The 7,850-nt window shown below is 30.2% G+C and overlaps 1 protein-coding gene across 1 annotated transcript in view; it reads right to left on the bottom strand.

Annotated features, from left to right (window-relative positions):
- LOC106686537 (pickpocket protein 28) overlaps positions 1-7,850 on the bottom strand; it is a 48,040-nt gene that overhangs the window by 29,323 nt on the left and 10,867 nt on the right. The window lies entirely within an intron of this gene.

Here is a 7,850-nt window from a genome sequence, read left to right as displayed (position 1 = left end):
TATATATATATATAATTTTTTTTTTCTCTTGGCTAGTGACCCTATGCATAAAGAGTATATTTAAAAGTGTACATACTTCATGCGAAACCGCATACTGTGTGCATGTAATTTGGTGTTAACATAAGAAAGTTTATAGTATTATACTAAAAATATAAAAAAGAAAAGATAACAAAAAAAAAGAATAAATAGACTATAAAATACAATAACTAAAATGATGCCATTAGAAAATGTGGTAAGAGAAGGCAACTAATTATTTAATACTATAGATAGCAATGATTAAAAGTAAATGGATAATAAAAATAAATACATTGCAGATATGGGAATTAAATATTGAACTAAAACAAAACATTCTTAAATCAATTGTTATTATATAAGAGGTATAATTGGGATACAGATGATGATGAACTTTATTTTAGAGATAAAGTGCACCAGGTTTTTTGTATTTTCCGGAGATTTCAAATTGCCTAAGTGGCCATGTATCTCCGGGCCTTATGCAGAGTTTTATTGAATTGAACCTTTGTTGATCGTAAAGGGTGCAGTCGTAAAGTAAGTGATTGAAAGTTTGTGGATTTTGTCCGCCTTAATTACAGAAATCAGTGTTAGTTATATGAAATCACTTAAAGTAGTATTTGGACTTTTTATTTTGTTGTGATTTGAGATGTTATGTTTGATATGTATTTGTGAAGGGGTTGTCCTTTGGTTGAAAGTTGCCAGCATCATTTATACATATATGGTTACACAATATTGTCAAATAATCATGTTATCCCAATTCTAACAGACATGTGATCTCAATTTTATTAAATAGGCAATCAACTGTATCGAGTCCGATGTTGGATGGACTACTTTAGAAAATTATGGCATTACTGTGTAGTTTCACAAACTGGCATTCACACATGGAGTGTTTGGTAATGCATATGAGGTCATTTAGGAACTAAACCTATATCTCTAACTTGAAGAACTTTTTTATAGTATTTGTATCATCTTATGAATATGTTGAACATCCATAAAAAATATTATTTGGTTCCAGCAAATTCCAAAAACTCCACCAATGAAACATTATGAAATGGAGGTCTGGTAAAAAATAAATGCAGTAAATATCTTTTAACTGCTGTAAAGTTACTTACAAGTAAAAGGGAAGACATCAAAAACAAAAAAGTGAAATAAAATTAAATATGCAATAGATTTCTATATTTCTTGCCTTTTTATGCAACTGTTTTTATTTTATTTTATAAGATGCTATCTTAATTTTTTCTTCTCATTTACATGTATAATCCTCTTACCTGCTTTTTTTTTTCTAACCACTACATGTTATAATATTTCAACTCGTTTCACAGCCTCACATTCTTTATAAAACTTTCAATGTTATTATGCCCAAATGAAATAAACACAGTCAAATAAACCTGTATTTTTCACTATAACATTTAATAATTAATTCTATTATTTGCAAACACTGTATATGTATATTTTTTTATTTATTTACAAAATTACATCAAATATGGTGGGAGCAGATAACATCTATCGGTCAGTGCCAATATAACACACAAAAATGATAGACATAAATGAAATTTATTAGTTACAATTTTGACTATTAGGGCGTCGTGGTGGTTACTACGATTTATTAGCTAGATCAGTACAATAGGGGTATTCATGATCTTTAGTTTAACATGTTAAAGCGTGTTAAATGGAGAAATATTTTCTTATTTTACCATGTTAAAACGATATAACATATACCATGTTTGAGAGTCTGTTACTAGGTTTGTTAAATGTAGAATGATGTTACGCAACAGACCAGCTGAGCTCGTCACTATTTTATTTGTTAGGTTACTTGCTCCTTGTTCGTAGTTTGGAGTTTGATTGTGTTAGTATTGTTTTGGATGTTTTTATAACAAATAAAGCAATGGATGACAATAATAATGATGTAATGACAGTTGTCAATTAGCTCATCTTGATTCCCTTCCTCACAAGTCACTCAGATCAACAATGCACTCAGTAGCCAAACTTTCACACAAATTCCACTTTTCACTCAATTTATACATGTTGTAATAAACTACTTTAGTGAAAATTTATAAATAAACAATAACATGAAGTTTTGGAAGGAAAGATTATAAAACAAGTTGCTCAAAAATCCGCTAGGAGCTCTTATGCATTTAATATTTAACATTTAAAAATTATAATAGGGGTATTCATGATGTTGTGTCAAATGTAAAATGTTTTACCATGTTAAATGTTATAAGTATAGCATTGTGAGCAGCCCTAATATGAATTAACCTCTAGTGATAAAATGAATGATTCAATTAAATACTAAAATGAAAATAATATAAAAAATAAAACAATACTAAAAATAAGAGAAAAAACATATGAAGTGAATAATAATGATGCAAATTTACAATTAGTGAACTAATAATAATGGACTAACGAATTCGTAATAAATATGGAATGAACTTGATTAAAAATATATAATAAATATAATATTATACTATATAAAATAATATATACAACATTTAACATGATATTTAATATAAAAAATAAAGGATCGTTAAAACTAACCAGTATAATAAAATAAAATCATACAAGAATACGATAAAAATAAGAATCTCATTATAACTACATAGATAGTAACTATAACTAAAGACACACATATATAGCTAATTTTAATTGTAATATAATGAATAGTTATTTGCAATTAAGAGTAAATGTAGTGTTTATAAAGAATCAATTTTATTATTAAATGTTATAGTGACAAATAGACAAAAAGTTTTATAAATAAATAAAAGAAGATGGTCCGTGTGGGGTCAACGAAAACTCAAATAGTCGTAAAGCTAACTATTATGAGCCAACGTTTCGCCCTACCTTGCAGGGCTTCATGAGGACTAAAAAAAGTTCTTAAATTATTTTCATTTTTTTTAAAATAATTTATTTAATGATATTTACAACTGTATACATATAAACACATCAAGTAAATTTGCTATAAGTGATATTATGACATGATAAAAACATGTGGAGAATCTACCCATTGACAGAACTCCAAAAAATTTCTAAAGGAGAAGATCTCGAGGCCATCTTCTTTTCAGACGTCTAGGAGGATTATTAGGTAGTGAAGGAGAAGCCAGGTTAGAAACGAGTTGGTTTGGGTGGTTGGGAAGTTTATTATGGAAGGATTGGTTATGGCCAAATCGGCAACATAGGGGACATTGAGGTCCTGATGGATGATTTGATTTGTGCCAAAGTAAGGAGCATTAAGGATTTTGGACTGTAAGAATTGGATTCGAGAGGAATTAGATGGTTTAGTGGAGCCCCAAAGCTCAACTCCGTATGTCCAAATACGCCTTATAATAGTCATGTAGATCAGTCTTTTGTAATGGATTGGAAGTTTAGACCGTTTGTCTAGTAAATGTTGTAATAGTCGGAATCGACGAGCAGTTTCCTGTCTTTTCAGTCTTGTGTTAGGATTCCATGTCAGTCGTTTGTCCAGATTTAGTCCTAAGTAACGGATCTGTTGAACAGGAATGAGTGGGGTATTATTAAAAGATACTGTAGGGCAAGACGAAGGTTTACGACGAAGGGTAAATGTGATTTGGCGGGATTTATTGGAATTTATTTTAATCCTCCCTTAAATTATTAAAATTCTTTATTGATATTGTTTATTTATTTATATCTCATATTAGTGTTTGTATCTTTCTTTAGCCCTGATGAAGCCCTGCTACGTGGGGTGAAACGGCTCATAATAAATAGATTTAAGACTATCTGAGTTTGCTTTGACCGCACTCGGACCATGTTCAATATTATTATACACTGTCAATCAGCGATCTTCCATTTTATAAATAAATGCTGTTAAAGTGAGATCTAAAATATTCATTTTTTTAATGTATGCATGTTACTCTGTGGCAAACTGGGAATATATCGATTGTAGTTCTCTAGCTGTTATGTACTTGATCTAACGGCTAGTTAGCAGAGTTAACCATCGGGAGGTTGCCGTCCAGTTTGTTGTTGGTTCTCACTCAGTAAGAACGTTTTATGTCATTTAACCGTAACTAATAAAACAGTAAGAACAGTAAAAATATTTTATTTGTTTCCACCACCCCAGCGTTTAACAAATGCGAGGCTGTGAAACTAAAATTAACATTGTCCTTGATGATTGTCGGATTGGCCGAAACGTTGGACATGTGATATGATTTAATAAAGCAGTTTTAAAACTTTTTGAATATCTTTTGTTATTAATAATAAAAAACTTTTTTTTGTTATTGACGATCAACAGTTTATGATGCATTCACTTGATCAAATTAATAAGTTGTGGCACTAATTTGATGTCTAATTTAATGTTGTTTAAATCACTACAGCTTGATATTTTCGCTAGGGTACACTGTTTAAGTTTTAAAGGCAAAAAAAAAAGTAACTCGTTACTATATTATTATATAGTAATAAATTATATTTGACTGTATTATATACTCCTATATTTACTAAGAGTTTTAGGACCACCAGAAATGCGTTCTATCTAAAACTTTTTAAGAAATTTAAAAATGTGGCTGCAGCTTGGCACAGCTAGATGATTTTTAACACTATAAGAGTAATTTAACAAAAAAATAAAATTTGTTACCCTTCCCCATTTCGCCTAATATCTCAAAGAAGAGCTAATTTTGCACAAGAGAATCTTAATTGTTATTCGAAAGCTTGCACGTGAGACCTGATTTCATTAGTTAGTCTGGGCCCGCCTTGAACTCCCTGGATGGAAGAGAGAGAGCAAAGAGAAAGGACTTTCATCACTAATTAGTGAAAATTAATTGTTTTTTTTTTATGTTTCCGAGGTGTAGACTCTACATGTGACATAGTATGTATAACTAGGTTACAATACAAGTTAGATATAAATATTTTCTAAAATTTTTAAATATTTATTATTTTCGTTCAATACCAGATCGGCTTGGTGGGGCTTACTTAATATAACAGTTACTTTTTTTTTTTAGTTTAACAAATGATTATGGGGGAAGGGGAAGGTCTTTTATACGAGACTATACTCGTATAAAAGACAACCCTAACGATTTAATATGTTATAAAAAAAGAAGGGAAAAAATTTAATAATTTGATTATTGCTATTTACAACTGTATAAAAATATATAGAACAAGTAAATTTGCTGTTAGTCATAAAGTGACATGATGCAAACATTTGGAGAATCTACCGATTGATGGAACTCCAATAACATTTCTAAAGGAGAAGATCTTAAGGCCATCTTCTTGTCATACGCCTAGGAGGATTATTGGCTTCTTCTTCATTACTTATAATTAATAGGTAATAAAGGAGAAGCCAGGTTAGAAATAAGTGGGTTTGGGTGGATGAGAAGTTTATCATGGAATGATTGGTATCTGGTTCTGGCCAGATCGGCAACTTATGGAACATCAAGGTGCTGATGGATGACTTGATTGTGACAAAGTAGCATTAAGGATTTTGGACTGTAAGGATTGATAGATACAAGAGGAATTCCATGGCTTAGTAGAACCCCAAAGCTCAACTCCATATGCCCAGATAGGCGTTATGATAGTCATGTAGATCAGTCTTTTGTAATTGATTGGAAGTTTAGACCGTTTGTCTAGCAAATGTTATAATAGTCGGGATCTAGGAGCAGTTTTCTCTCTTTTCTGTATTGTATGAAGAAAAAAACTAAGATACAAATAAAATTCTTATTATAAAATAATATTTCTTAAAAAGAAAAGTTAATCACAAAAATAATGACTTTTATGGATTTAAATAAAATAAATAATTAACTTTTTGTTCCGTGCTAACGGAAGAATCAAAAAAAAATTTCCATTATATGGCTACGATTGTAACACCAGCGCCCCATGTGGCCGAGCACACTCGGTAGCGAGACTGCCAGAAACAGCTATTTATTTATTTTCATCCAGATTCTACTATAAAAATGAGTGAGTAGTACCTTGAAGTGCCTCTCGGAACAGGGAAGGAGGAGGGAGGAAATCAAGAAAGGGAGAGAGGATAACCGAGCCATAGAGTAAGTCCACCTATCAATAACGATCAATCATCATCATCAACGTCATTAAACCCATAGACCCATTATTCAAAATTAACCAACGCACCTGTTGTTTCGGTCGTCCCCTACTTCAACTGTAATTTAAACAATAGATTTTTCGTTCAATTAATTATATTTTATTTATCACTATTTTATACAGTCCACTACAATCAAACCAACGATTCAAAAGTGAAGGAGTGCCTGGTATTAGGTTGAAGGTACACTTTATACACTTCTAATAAAAAAAAGTTAATTTAAGAAAAATGCAGAGAAAAAATAAAATAAAATTGCAGTAATTTCAATAATAGAATAGCTAAATGTATAAATTATAACAAAATGTCCTGCGGCAGCCTTGGCTTCAGTCTTCTGGAAGAGGTTGGATTTCCCAAATTGTAAATGTGTCTTGACATTCCCACTCTGAAAAATATGGGAGACAATTTTATATAGTGATAGACTTAACCTTTTAACTTGTCAATTGCCTCTTCCTAAAATAAAGTAAACTTTTTGTAATAATTAAAAAAAACAACAGGATTAAAATAAGTTTTAGATTAAATAATCAATATAATCAAACTGTATATAAGTGTCCACAAATTCTATTATACTACAGTAAATAGGAAGGCAAATACTTACATGAGGTAAAAAAGTAAACAAATAGATAAAAAAATAAAATTTAATTAAGGTATGGCTAACTATGAAAATATGATATAATTATTAATTATAATTAATAATAAATACCATAAATTAAATTTTATTTTTGTTATCTATTTGCCTAATTTTTACCTCATTTAAGTGTTTGTATCTTTTTTAGCCCTGATGTAGCCCTAAAACATGGCGCAAAACATTGGTTCCCATTAAATAGTTTTATGACTGTTTTCTTCTTTGACTGCACCCGCATCTTCCTTTTATTATTACACACGGTCAAACATCGATCTTCCGATTAATATTTTCGTTTATTTCTTGATTATATTGAACATTAGTTATTTAAAACGTCAGCGAATTTATTATTTTAATTTTTTTTAATCTGTAATTTTCTTTTTATATATTTTTTTGTATTATTTTATTGAAATTTATCATATTATTAAATAAAAAATACAACTGGAAAATATAGTGTGAATGAGTACTATGACAAAATGCAGACTTGTGGAGAATCTACCTATTAGTAAAACTCCAATAACATACCTAGATTAGAGAATTTGGAGGACAACTTTTTTTCTTTTGCGTAGGAAGATTGAATAGAGAGGAAGCAAGGTCAGGAACAAGTAGGTTTGGCTGGTTACTACGTATATCATGGAAGAATTGATCTCTGGTTATGGTCAATTCGGCTAAACATAGACTTTTGAGGTCATAGTGCATGTTTTATTTCTGGATTTATGGAAGAGACAATTGACATGTTAAAATGTTAAGTCCATCACTATTTAAAATGGTCTCCCATATTTTGCAGACTGGGAATGTCAATATAGATTTATCGGGGCCTCCGTTAAATAGGTATTAACTGTCCAAGGTGGCAATCGAACTCCCAATCTTATGAACTAGCCAATCTGGGACTCTCGTTACGTGTTCAGCTATCATATCCTAATAAATATTATTACAAGAGTTATGAAAAACACAATTTAAACAACTTCTTTTTAAAAAAAATAAAATTTATGTTTAAAAGAGCAGGGACTTAATTACCTTGGGAAATCCAACCTCACCCTGAAGACAGAACCCTAGGCAGCTGTAGGACATTCTCTCATAAATTCTATAGATTCTATTATTGACATTACTACAATTTTATTTTTTCTCTTACCTTTTTCTTAAATTAACTTTTTTTCCATTAGAAGTCATTTTATTAAATTT

Source organism: Halyomorpha halys, unplaced genomic scaffold (genome assembly GCF_000696795.3).
Source record: "Halyomorpha halys isolate HHAL.00 unplaced genomic scaffold, Hhal_1.1 Scaffold835.1, whole genome shotgun sequence".
NCBI classification, from domain to species: Eukaryota; Metazoa; Arthropoda; class Insecta; order Hemiptera; family Pentatomidae; genus Halyomorpha; species Halyomorpha halys.
This window is presented reverse-complemented; position numbering and strand designations above follow the sequence as displayed.